We start from the raw sequence: 12,293 nt of genomic DNA, 5'->3' as shown, positions 1-12,293 counted from the left end.
AACCCTCAAGACCTTGGGTTTTGGGGATGCCTTTGTCCGAACGATCCGCCTACTCTACACCAAGGCGGAGTGCATGATCAAGATCAACGGCGCCCTCACTGCCCCGGTCAAATTCGAGCGAGGAATGAGACACGGATGCCCATTGTCGGGCCAACTTTATGCCCTGGCATTAGAGCCTTTCCTGAATCTCATAAGGCGGAGACTCAGCGGCCTGGTGCTGAGGGAACCAAGCGTCAAGTTGGTCCTGACGGTATACGCCGACAACGTCCTCCTCATCCTGCGCTCCCTGGCTCATGTCGCCCTGCTGCATGAGTGCCAGGAGGTCTTTTCGAAAGCCTCCTCATCAAAGATGAACTGGCAAAAGTGCAGCGGCCTGCTGGTTGGAGCGTGGGACATGACCGAGTGTCCCGAGAAGGCAAAAGCCATCAATTGGAGCACAACATCGCTGCACCACCTGGGGGTGTTCCTCGGACCAGAGGAGGAACCACCGCAGAGGAACTGGGTCGAGCTGGAGAAGGTGAAGGAGCTGCTGGCCACCTGGAGTCGCCTGTGCAAGTTCCTCACCTTCAGGACAAAGACGTTGGTGGTGAACCAGCTGGTGACGTCCATGCTGTGGCACCGACTCTTCTCCCTGCACCCCCCCATGAGCCTCGTCAACGCACTTCAGAAGCGAGTCCTCGACTTCTTCTGGTCGGGTGGAGGACACCGGGTCGCGGCTGGGGTCCTGGCCCTGCCACTGGACGAGGGCGGTCATGGGCTGGTGTGCGTGCGGAGTCAGCTGGCCACCTTCCGACTGCAGGCAGCGCAAAAGTTCCTGCACGCCGCCCCTGCACCCGCCTGGAGCGTCACGGCCTCCTTCCTCCTGAAACAGCTGGGGGGTCTGCAGTGCTCCAAGTAACTATTCTACATGGACCTGCAGGGCCTCCCACTGGGACAGCTGCCACCCTTCTACAGAAGCATCCTGCAGACATGGAGCTCCCTCGCCGTCAGGAGGCTGAACCAACTGCAATCGGCCGAGGATCTGGTCTTCGAACCGATCCTCAGGAACCCACAGACAAAGCTGCCATCCACCACCACCACCCCTGGCATAGAGAGGCGCCTCGCCAACGCGCGGCTCACCAGGATGGGAGATCTTGTGGAGCCTGAAACAAGGGGCCGGTGGTTCGGACCAGCAGACGTGGCCGCAAAGACAGGGCTGCAGTCGCTCCGGGTGGTTGTCTGGATCCTGGCCGAAGCCAAAGGGGCCTTCTCAGCGGCAGCGGGGAGAACGCCCCCCATCGGCGTTGGGGATGACGAGGCCCCTCTCGATCCCCCTCCACCGGAGCTCTCAGTCGTGCCACTGCATCGCCAATGCCGACAAACGAAGGCGGATCACAACCTGTGCCGGCTAGAAGACCTACCGGAGGTGGCCTTCGCAAATGTAAAGAGGAAGGTGCTCTACTCCTACATGGTCCGGTTCCACCAACAGGACACCCTGAGGAGCCACAAGGACCATGCCTGGAGTAAAGCCCTGCCCTGCGTCTCTCCGGAGAGGCCTCGCTGGAGGCAACTCTACTGCAGACCGACGCACAACCGCATCGGCGACCTCAGCTGGAGCATCGCCCACGGCACCGTCACCACCAACGTCTTCCTGGCGCGCTTCACCGACACGTCCCCGGAGTGCCGGTTCTGCGGTAAAGTGGAGACGGTGGCGCACCAATACGTGGAGTGCAAGAGCCTGGACTCGCTGTTCAAGGTCCTGAGAAACATCCTCCTAAGGTTCAGCCTCCACTTCTCCCCGATGGTCCTCATCTTTGGATACCCGAAGGGCGACGGACCCCAACATCTTCAGGGGCTGGTCAACGTGCTCTTCGGCTACGCCAAGCTCGCCATATACAGGGCGAGGAAGGTGGCCCTGGAGGGGCAACGTCCGGCCAGCAGCCTGGGCATCTTCCGCGCTCTAGTCGGAGCCAGGGTGTGGCTGGAGTTCCGCCACGCCCGGCTGACCCACGCCGTGCCGGCCTTCAAGGAGCAGTGGGCGCTGGAGGAGGCCGTGTGCTCGGTGGCAGATGACGGAGAGCTCTGCATGCAGATCTGAGCTACCCGTCGGAGGCCGTTTGACTGTGGGAAGGGCTGCGTGCAGGTGCAGCACTTGTCGTAGTTATAAAGAAAATAGAGAGCGATAGAGAGCCAAATGGAGTAGGAAGAGAGGGGGCAGAGAGAGAGGGGGGGGGGGCGGAGAGGGGGTAGAGAAAGAGGAGAGGCAGAGAGGGGGGTAGAGAGAGAGGGGGGGGGGCAGAGAGGGGGTAGAGAGAGAGGGAAGGGGAAAAAAAGTAAAAAAATTGGGTCTTTCACTTAAAAGGGGGGGGGGGTTACAAAAAGCAAAGATTAAAAAAAACGAAATGATGAACGGAGCAAAGTGTCGACTACACTGAGCATCTTCTTGCTTCTTCTGATCGTAAAAAAAGAGAGAGGGAGAGAGAGCGAGAGAGAGAGCGAGAGAGAGGGAGAGAGAGCGAGAGGGAGAGAGAGAAAGAGGGGGAGAGAGAGAGAGCGAGAGAGAGGGAGAGAGAGCGAGAGAGGGAGATAGAGAGGGAGAGAGAGAGGGAGAGAGAGAGAGAGGGAAGGGGAAAGACATTTTTTTTGGGTCTTTCACTTAAAAGGGGGGTGGTTTATATAAAGCAAAGCATTAAAAAAACACAAAAAAACCGAAATGATGAACGGAGCAAAGAGCCGACTACACCGAGCATCTCCTTGTTTCTTCTGATCGTAAAAAAAGAGAGAGAGGGAGAGAGAGGGCGAGAGAGAGAGGGAGAGAGAGAGATGGAGAGAGAGAGGGCTCCACTTTGTGCTGCTCTTGGCTGGCATCTAGCAGCTCACTACTGCGTGCCGCGTGTGTGTGGTGACCACCACGGGTAACGAGACACACACACTCCACGGGGATGACGATGCAATGGTGACGAGGACAGCTCCTCGTCGTGACACTCTACCTGCTGCGCAAAGAGCGGAGACCGAAGAGGCCGACGCCGAGGAGCCGCGGTCGGAGCCGGCGGAATCCTTCTCAGAGACGGCGAACAGACGCCATCGCTCCTGGGACTCGGCCTTCGTGGGCGTGGCCCTTTGGTCACGCCCCTCCTTAGGCCCCGCCCCTTGACTACGCCCCTTTCCAGGACCATCCATTGGCCACGCCCCCTTTTCAGGCTCCGCCCTTGGTCACGCCCCCGTTCCTAATTAATAACATTCAGTAGAGTCACGTAGGCATAAGAAATAATAAAATTACATAATAGCATACGACGTTTCGATTGCAACAAAAGCAATCATCAGGTACAGAAGAGCTAAATTTAAGAGAGAGAGGAAACACATAACTGCAGATATATACACAGAGGAGCACACTAAATCAAACAGGTTTTAGAAAAATTTGGAAACCATATAAAGCAACACAGACCGCGACCGTCTGTGTTACTTTATATGGTTTCCAAATGTCCTCTTGAAATCACGCGATACCCCCCTCCCCCATTCTTTTGGCCAAGTGTAAGAAATACAATTTTAGACTTACAACTTTTTTTTGTTATTTCCTTTAAACCTTTATACGTGACTTTACCGAATGACCTAAAGGAACAGCTTTTATTATTTTAAATTTATTATTTTTAATTTCAAACTTATTTTGTATTTTCCTTCTACGTGACTTTACCGAAACAACCCAGAATTACGAATGTCGGCATTGACGAAAGTTTTAAGTAAAAAAATAATAATTATTATATTTGTGTGTGTGTGTCGCTTGGCAGGATGGTGGGATATGGCTGTAGCATGGAGCCCACGGAGACTTCATCCAGCAGTGGATTGACCACGTCGAGTGTGCATGATGATAACGTCATGTACACATGAAGTACGAATAGACACGCGTGTAGTTTTATATATGTGTGTGTGTGTACGGGGAGCGGTAGCGCAGTGGTTAGCGCATCTACGCTCCACGAACCCAGCAGCAGCTTCTACTAAGAGCAGTTCCATTACTGACCACGGCTGTCATCAGTGGCGAATGGTGTCGGAACCGGTTCTGTGAGTCCCATAGAGCGCCCCTTGGCCTTCAGTGCGGGTGGAGTAAAAAAAAACTTTTTTTTAATATCCGCAGTTGGGAAGACAAAGGCGGACGGGTGTGGGAGCTTCCATCGGTGCCTCTCTAACAGCCCTTGTGGCCCAACAGCGTCACACGCAGGTTTTTTTTTAAATATCCATCTATATTGATAGAGAGAGAGATATCTGAGTGTCTGACAGAGAATATCAACAGAGTGTGAATCCATCTAAATACGAGTAGACAGAGAGAGATTAAATGAAATGGCTTTCATTTAATCTCTCTCTGTCTCTCTCACATCACTCTGTCAGTCCACCGCAAGTGACATGATGATCATCATCATCTTGGCCTGCAGTGTGGTGAGTGAGTGGCTGGGTGAATGGGTGAGGGAGCGTTGTCCTGACCTGAGTGGTGAGTGAGTGGGTGAGTGGATGAGTGAGTGTTGTTGTGACCTGCAGTGTGGTGAGTGGTTGGTGTGACCTGCAGTGTGGTGAGTGGGTGAGTGAGTGGGTGAGTGAGTGTTGCTGTGACCTACAGTGTGGTGAGTGGGTGGTGAGTGGGTAAGTGTTGTCGTGACCTGCAGTGTGGTGAGTGAGTAGTGAGTGAGTGTTGTTGTGACCTGCAGTGTGGTGAGTGAGTGGTGAGTGGGTGAAGATTCACTGTTGTTTTGGTTTTAGGCTGTATATAAATGTTAAATTACATTTATTATTCATGTTAATGTGTGCTTCAGTCTGACATTGCATAGCGCATACATCAAGCAAACAAATACCCAGATCTCTTACTTGGCTTTTAATATACCACAGAGCCACATGCAGACTGCAGGCACCTATAAAGACCAGCATAGCACATCAATTGTGGTGTCATCTGCAGCATGGCCTCGCCACCTTTGTCTCCCCAGTGCTGATGTTCACACACGACATCAGTCAGATATTTAAGGCTGAGTTGACCTTGGGAAGGCCCAGGACAGGTATGTTGTTGTATACCGCTGTATGTTGTTCAGCAGTGGATTGACTAAAGGCTGTACATTATTATTTTTACAGCTCATGAATAATGGCTGCATGGACGATTCATGCCAGGAGTGATGGCACAGTGGCGGATTAGAGATGGATAAGAGATGGATAAGTAAGTAATAAAATGGCACGGCATTTTTTTCTCTCTCAAAGGAATCAATCTTTATGGACATTTTGAACTGGGTCATAGTTTTACTTCTGCGCGCCTCTCGCATCTCCGCAAGTGACATGCGCGTGGCAGGGGCAGAGTTGCTATTATTAATGCCCGGTGGATTACGTAATGTCTGCAGGCGCATGTGCTACACCGCACTCTGTAATAAAACACGTGTTTGCGACAGGCGCGCTGTAACGGGAGATAATGAATCCGCGGCGGAATGATCAAGCATGGATCAAGCTGTGATATTTTGAACACCTGTTTCTTTCTGCTCGAGCATGGATCAAGCAGTGTTCGAGATTTTGCATGGTAAAAAAAAAAATCGGTCGATTCCCCGTTTATTTGAAGATTGTTGGGTCGTTAAAATACGTCGATTCCCGTAGCGGTATTCCACATATGGGTAAATCCACGCCTGATTATTCCATACGTGGGCCTAAAATGCGACCGTAATTTATTATTCATTCTGTCGCGGATTAATTTTGTCCTGTTGGAGCGCATTCCCAGGCAGTGGCGTTGGCCGTGCTTGCTAATGAGTTCTCCTCCGGGGCATTGGAGGCGTGCGCATTGATGCGACAGCGAGCTGAAAGAGTCCAAATACACGGAACGGCTGTGGCACCGGAACACGAGATTGATTTTCTGTTAGTGGCAAGTGCGTGGGGGCTGCTGCCCCTCATCTTCTTCCTCCTCCTCTTCCCTCCTCGTTGCTGCCGTTCGCAGCTCCGAGCTCGCTGCCTCCGCGCAAACTCCTACGAGACACGTCTCTTGGCTGGCTCTCGGCCACCTCGGGTCATTCGCACACACACGCTCCCCGCGTGCATTTCCCCTACACGTACCCAGGTATACGCCGCTGCCCACACTCGGCCATGCGCGGTTACCCACCACGTGCCCACGCTAAAAATAGCGCGGCGGCTGCCCGCGCGTCGCTCCCTTCGTCCGCTACGACTCGCGCTATAAATAGCCGTGTAAAGATGCGCGACCGCGGCTCCGCACGAGCACCACCAGTCATGCCACCGACCACAATGCCCACCACCACCACGATAGCCACAACTACCACTGCCACAACCGCAACAACCGTTGTATGATTATGCACGCGCGTACCCGGGTACCTCACGGCGCAGCTCTACACACACGCGGTAACCACCGCCAGCAGCAGCATCACGCACTTGAATTGCATAATCTTGTTTTATTTTACCGTCGATTATTTATTCTCCACGAATAAACAGACTAGACTGTTTCGATTTAAAGCTTTCGTGACTGCAAGGATTCATCTTCTTTGGTTCTTTCGGTAAAGTCACGTAGAATGAGAATAAAATTATAAATTGATAAAATAAAATAACACAATAATATTCTGACGACGTTTCGGCCACAACACAAGCGGCCTTCATCAGGTGAAGGGACGAGACTGTCTGGTAGGACAGCGCTGGAGTGAAAAAAGCCACGCTCAGATCATGACCTTTAAGCTGTGTCAGAAGAAACAAAGCGCCTTGACAAAGGAATTAGCATATAATTTAGCATTGAAATGGCCGAGTGATTAGCTTGTGACTGGTCACAGAAATGGCTATGTTAAAGTTAAAGCTTACACATCCGCAGAGGCACCCCTTGACAAAGGAATTAGCATAGAATTTAGCATTGAAATAGCTAAGTTAAAGCATACACATCCGCAGAGGCACCCCTTGACAAAGGAATTAGCATAGAATTTAGCATTGAAATAGCTGAGTGATTAGCTTGTAACTGGTCACAGAAATAGCTATGTTAAAGTCAGAGCATACACATTCACCGAGGCACCTAGTACAAATCAAACAGGAGAATTTAGCATTGAAATAACTAGGCGAATTTAGCATTGAAATAACTGAGTGATTAGCTAGTGACTGGTCACAGAAATGGCTATGTTGAAGTCAAGGCCTATACATCTGAGCTATTCACAGTAACTGGGTATACAATACAATGTATAATGAATACTACATAGTGAACCAATAAAAAACTAAAATATAAATTACCTTAATGTTATCAATAAACTCTATATTCTCCAATCAGCTAAGCTACCAACAATAAGTCGTTATATATCACAATGCTATATGGTGAAAAAAAAATGGGTGGATTCTTACCCTCAACTTTAGCAACACGGATAGCTACGGGCCCCGTTCAGACGGACGAGTTCATCCAAGGTCGAAACAGAGGAGGGGGAGAGAGACAGCTGCGAGGCGCTATTATACTCCATGTTGTAAACCATACCATTAACCGTGGTGTGAGAGGTATTAAGAGTCAATGCTGGCGAAAGAGCTGCGGTCTGAAGGTCATCGTGAAATACAATTAATTAAGAACGGAAATGGTTTAAAACATCTTTCCAATGGTTACTAAGCCAGAATCCATCTTCTCGGTTGAAATTGTCTCTGTGCTTGTATATGTGAATGGCCTCATGAACGAATCTCTCATGGTAGCCGGCTAGTTTGCAAAGAACCTCCGTCTTGGAGAAGTCAATGTCATGTGAGCCCACTGAATTATAACAGTGATCTGCCACGGCAGAGGAGTTCGTCCTACCGTGTTTCAAGTCTGCTTTATGTTCGCGGATGCGGTCCGAGATATGTCGTTTTATGTATTGTCTTGAATCGGACCTGGATCTTGTGTTTATTCAGGATTTTGGAGATCTTTTTAGTGACCCCTGCAATGTAGGGTAAGGTGATGGTTTTGAGTGGCTCCACAAGAGAATCCTTCTTCATGACTGGAGTGATGGCTTTGCGAATTGTGTAGTCGGAGTAACCATTAGCCCTGAGAGCCTGGTGTACGTGATTGAGTTCACTGGTAATGTGTTCCTGGTTGGAAATGCATTGGGCTCTATGGTATAGAGTCTTGATGAGGGAGTTCTTCTGGGATGGATGGTGGTGGGAATCCGGTTTCAAGTAAGCATCTGTATGGGTGGCTTTCCTGTAGACAGAGTGGCTCATTGAACCATCATGTCTCCTTTTACTTAAGACATCCAAAAAGGGTAGTTTGCCATCTTTTTCGACCTCCATGGTAAATCTGATGGCTGGGTATATGGAATTGATGTGGTCGCGGAATTGGTCTAGAGCAGGCTGGCCATGTGGCCAGCTGACAAAGGTGTCATCCACGTACCTCTTCCATAAGGTCGGGCGTAGAGTGGCAGTCTGGATGGCGTCAGTTTCAAATTTTTCCATGAATACGTTGGCTACAACCCGAGATAAGGGGAGCCCATTGGGGTGCCCTCAGTTTGTTTGTAGAAAGTTCCATTCCAGGTGAAGTATGTGTGTTGTGAATGTGTATGCTCTGACTTTAACATAGCTATCTCTGTGACCAGTTACAAGCTAATCACTCAGCTATTTCAATGCTAAATTCTATGCTAATTCCTTTGTCAAGGGGTGCCTCTGCGGATGTGTATGCTTTAACTTAGCTATTTCAATGTTAAATTCTATGCTAATTCCTTTGTCAAGGGGTGCCTCTGCGGATGTGTATGCTTTAACTTTAACATAGCCATTTCTGTGACCAATCACAAGCTAATCACTCGGCCATTTCAATGCTAAATTATATGCTAATTCCTTTGTAAAGGTGCTTTGTTTCTTCTGACACAGCTTAAAGGTCGTGATCTGAGCGTGGCCTTTTTTCACTCTAGCGCTGTCCTACCAGACAGTCTCGTCCCTTCACCTGATGAAGGCTGCTTGTGTTGTTGCCGAAACGTCGTGAGAATATTATTGTGTTATTTTATTTATCAATTTATTATTTTATTCTCATTCTACGTGACTTTACCGAAATAACCAAAGAAGACTAGACTGTGCATGTCAGTGCGGACCAGCAGGACAGGTCTAACCTATCTCTCTACTGCCCGATGCTTAATCGACCTGTCCGCTCTCTCTATTTTCTCTCCGAATTTCGCCACCTTTAGTCTTACCCCTCTCCCTCGTACTTGCGGTCCGACCTCGCGGCGATGGAGGTCGCGGCAAGATGATGCTGCAAACGGAATCTGGCTGCTCTCTGCCCCGTCTCACGGACGTGCGAGTAACAGTGAGGTGACGGCTCCTCGATCCCTCCCTCCTGTTGATCTTCAAAGCCCTCGCGCCGCCAATCTGCGGTGCATCACGGGTAGAACCATTAATCCGCGGTGCATCATGGGTAGAGACGCTAACCCGCGGTGCATTATGGGTAGAGACGCTAACCCGCGGTGCATCATGGGTAGAGACGCTAACCCACGGTGCATCATGGGTAGAGATGCTAACCCGTGGTGCACCATGGGTAGAGAAGCTTAAACCCGCGTTGCCCCACTCCCCACCTGCCTGCTGGTCCGCGTGTGTCCTGGGCATCTCCTCACTGCGGTTCTCAGCGAGTTCGCCGTGGTCATTTAAGTTAAGCCACGGCGCCCCAGTGTCATTTGGCCTGGGGGGGGGGGGGGGTGCCTGCCAATTCCCTGGCCCTTAGAAACCGTGGAGCACCCCCACGAGGGGGCCTCTCGGGTAAAAACTCAGGGCAGGTGCCCGCCCCCTCCCCACGAGGCCCTACGTGAGTGTGTGTGTTTATGTGGGGGGGGGGGGGGGAAGTGCTGTGACGGGAGCCGGGTGGCTTCTCGGTCGCAGCAGCAGAGCGACTGCCCCGGTTTCGACGGAGCGGCTTCGCTGTTGTGGCACCACACAGGTGCACTAATGCACGGTACCGTTATTTTATCATTAGCCCAGTGAGTACCGTTATTTTATAATTAGCCCAGTCAGTAGCGTTATTTTATCATTAGCCCAGTGAGTACCGTTATTTTATCATTAGCCCAGTGAGTACCGTTATTTTATCATTAGCACAGTGAGTACTGTTATTTTATCATTAACCCAGTCAGTACCGTTATTTTATCATTAGCCCAGTGAGTACCGTTATTTTATCATTAGCCCAGTGAGTACCGTTATTTTATCATTAGGCCGGTGAGTACCGTTATTTTATCATTAGCCCAGTCAGTACCGTTATTTTATCATTAGCCCAGCGAGTACCGTTATTTTATCATTAGCCCAGCGAGTACTGTTATTTTATCATTAGCCCAGTGAGTACCGTTATTTTATCATTAGCCCAGTGAGTACCGTTATTTTATCATTAGCCCAGTGAGTATGGTTATTTTATCATTAGCCCAGTGAGTACCGTTATTTTATCATTAGCCGAGTGAGTACCGTTATTTTATCATTAGCTCAGTGAGTACCGTTATTTTATCATTAGCCCAGTGAGTACCATTATTTCATCATCAGCCCAGTGAGTACCGTTATTTTATCATTAGCCCAGTGAGTACCGTTATTTTATCATTAGCCCAGTGAGTACCGTTATTTTATCATTAGCCCAGTGAGTACCGTTATTTTATCATTAGCCCAGTGAGTACTGTTATTTTATCATTAGTCCAGTCAGTACCGTTATTTTATCATTAGCCCAGTGAGTACCGTTATTTTATCATTAGCCCAGCGAGTACCGTTATTTTATCATTAGCCCAGCGAGTACCGTTATTTTATCATTAGCCCAGCGAGTACCGTTATTTTATCCTTAGCCCAACGAGTACCGTTATTTTATCCTTAGCCCAGCGAGTACCGTTATTTCATCATTAGCCCGGCGAGTACTGTTATTTTATCATTAGCCCAGTGAGTACCGTTATTTTATCATTAGCCCAGTGAGTAGCGTTATTTTATCATTAGCACAGTGAGTACCGTTATTTTATCATTAACCCAGTCAGTACCGTTATGTTATCATTAGCCCAGTGAGTACCGTTATTTTATCATTAGCCCAGTGAGTTCCGTTATTTTATCATTAGCCCAGTGAGTACCATTATTTTATCATTAGGCCGGTGAGTACCGTTATTTTATCCTTAGCCCAGTGAGTACCGTTATTTTATCATTAGCCCAGTGAGTACCGTTATTTTATCATTAGCCCAGTGAGTACCGTTATTTAATCATTAGCCCAGTGAGTACCGTTATTTTATCATTAGCCCAATGAGTATGGTTATTTTATCATTAGCCCAGTGAGTACCGTTATTTTATCATTAGCCCAGTGAGTACCGTTATTTTATCATTAGCCCAGTGAGTATGGTTATTTTATCATTAGCCCAGTGAGTACCGTTATTTTATCATTAGCCCAGTGAGTACCATTATTTTATCATTAGCCCAGTGAATAACGTTATTTTATCATTAGCCCAGTGAGTATGGTTAGTTTATCATTAGCCCAGTGAGTACCGTTATTTTATCATTAGCCCAGCGAGTACCGTTATTTTATCATTAGCCCAGCGAGTACCGTTATTTTATCATTAGCCCAGCGAGTACCGGTATTTTATCCTTAGCCCAACGAGTACCGTTATTTTATCCTTAGCCCAGCGAGTACCGTTATTTCATCATTAGCCCGGCGAGTACTGTTATTTTATCATTAGCCCAGTGAGTACCGTTATTTTATCATTAGCCCAGTGAGTAGCGTTATTTTATCATTAGCACAGTGAGTACCGTTATTTTATCATTAACCCAGTCAGTACCGTTATTTTATCATTAGCCCAGTGAGTACCGTTATTTTATCATTAGCCCAGTGAGTACCGTTATTTTATCATTAGCCCAGTGAGTACCGTTATTCTATCATTAGGCCGGTGAGTACCGTTATTTTATCCTTAGCCCAGTGAGTACCGTTATTTTATCATTAGCCCAGTGAGTACCGTTATTTTATCATTAGCCCAGTGAGTACGGTTATTTAATCATTAGCCCAGTGAGTACCGTTATTTTATCATTAGCCCAGTGAGTATGGTTATTTTATCATTAGCCAGTGAGTACCGTTATTTTATCATTAGCCCAGTGAGTACCGTTATTTTATCATTAGCCCAGTGAGTATGGTTATTTTATCATTAGCCCAGTGAGTACCGTTATTTTATCATTAGCCCAGTGAGTACCATTATTTTATCATTAGCCCAGTGAATAACGTTATTTTATCATTAGCCCAGTGAGTATGGTTATTTTATCATTAGCCCAGTGAGTACCGTTATTTTATCATTAGCCCAGCGAGTACCGTTATTTTATCATTAGCCCAGCGAGTACCGTTATTTTATCATTAGCCCAGCGAGTACCGTTATTTTATCCTTAGC

General features: G+C 48.3%; 1 protein-coding gene across 3 annotated transcripts in view; it reads right to left on the bottom strand.

Annotated features, from left to right (window-relative positions):
* Nucleotides 1-3,086, bottom strand: part of LOC142921552 (protocadherin Fat 3-like) — a 51,837-nt gene extending 48,751 nt beyond the window's left edge. For all 3 annotated transcript variants that reach the window (XM_076062957.1, XM_076062958.1, XM_076062959.1), the window contains exon 1: nucleotides 2,970-3,086. The gene's annotated coding sequence lies outside the window, so the exon portion shown is untranslated. The remainder of the gene's footprint in view (nucleotides 1-2,969) is intronic.
* Between the last annotated feature and the right edge of the window lie 9,207 nt (nucleotides 3,087-12,293).

This window comes from Petromyzon marinus, unplaced genomic scaffold (assembly GCF_048934315.1).
Source record: "Petromyzon marinus isolate PM22_M1 ecotype Great Lakes invasive population unplaced genomic scaffold, UKy_Petmar_22M1.pri1.0 PM_G_Scaffold_82, whole genome shotgun sequence".
NCBI lineage: Eukaryota > Metazoa > Chordata > Hyperoartia > Petromyzontiformes > Petromyzontidae > Petromyzon > Petromyzon marinus.
This window is presented reverse-complemented; position numbering and strand designations above follow the sequence as displayed.